The 721-nt window shown below is 35.9% G+C and overlaps 1 non-coding gene across 1 annotated transcript; it reads right to left on the reverse strand.

Moving 5' to 3' along the window:
- Positions 1–383: 383 nt before the first annotated feature.
- On the reverse strand, positions 384–469 carry LOC112012425 (small nucleolar RNA Z102/R77). The gene has a single exon (XR_002882971.1). It is a non-coding gene; the product is annotated as a small nucleolar RNA Z102/R77 (small nucleolar RNA).
- Positions 470–721: the final 252 nt, after the last annotated feature.

Consider the following 721-nt stretch of genomic DNA (forward strand, 5'->3'; position numbering starts at 1 on the left):
TTAGGGTGCGTAATAAAATAAAAAAATTTTCTTGCCCCATCCCTGCCTCGCCCTGCATAGATTTTTCTTGCCACATCCCCCCCCCTCCCCCCCCCCCCCCCCCCCCCCCCCCGGTCCCGCATAATGGGGAAAATTTCTTAAGGCCTCGCAGAGACCTACAAAGCCCCGCCTTACACCACAAAACTTTATTTCTTGTTAATTTTCCCTACAACTATTACCATTTTTCCAAATAAAATGATATGTTTCAATAATAAAAATATACTTGAAATTATAAATAAATTTATCCTATCAAATCAAACTATTTTTAAGCAAAAACTAAATAATATTATCTAAATGTTTAATAAGACAATATCACAACAAAAATCTCGTAGAATAACACAATAAAATAATCCAAACTCCTAATACATGATTGATGTCATCATATCGGCAATCAAACCAATAGGGAAACATATTCCTCATCATCTCATTCTCCCTTCACCACCTCATATTTCTAACATGAAAATTCAAAAACAAAAACCCAGCTTGTAAAATAGATATGGATTTTGACAAGCATAAAGAAGCAGTGTTGTTAAGCAAAGTGAAATCCCAATGGGAATTCCAAGTGTTAAGAGAAAAGGGGGTGTATGACAGCGTACCTTATATTTTATAACAGCCAATGAGCCAAATGGCCACACAAAATTACAAAAACAATGACACAGACAAATATTTAGAGCCTTAGACC

This window comes from Quercus suber, unplaced genomic scaffold, assembly GCF_002906115.3.
Source record: "Quercus suber isolate HL8 unplaced genomic scaffold, Cork oak 2.0 scaffold_859, whole genome shotgun sequence".
Taxonomy (NCBI): domain Eukaryota; kingdom Viridiplantae; phylum Streptophyta; class Magnoliopsida; order Fagales; family Fagaceae; genus Quercus; species Quercus suber.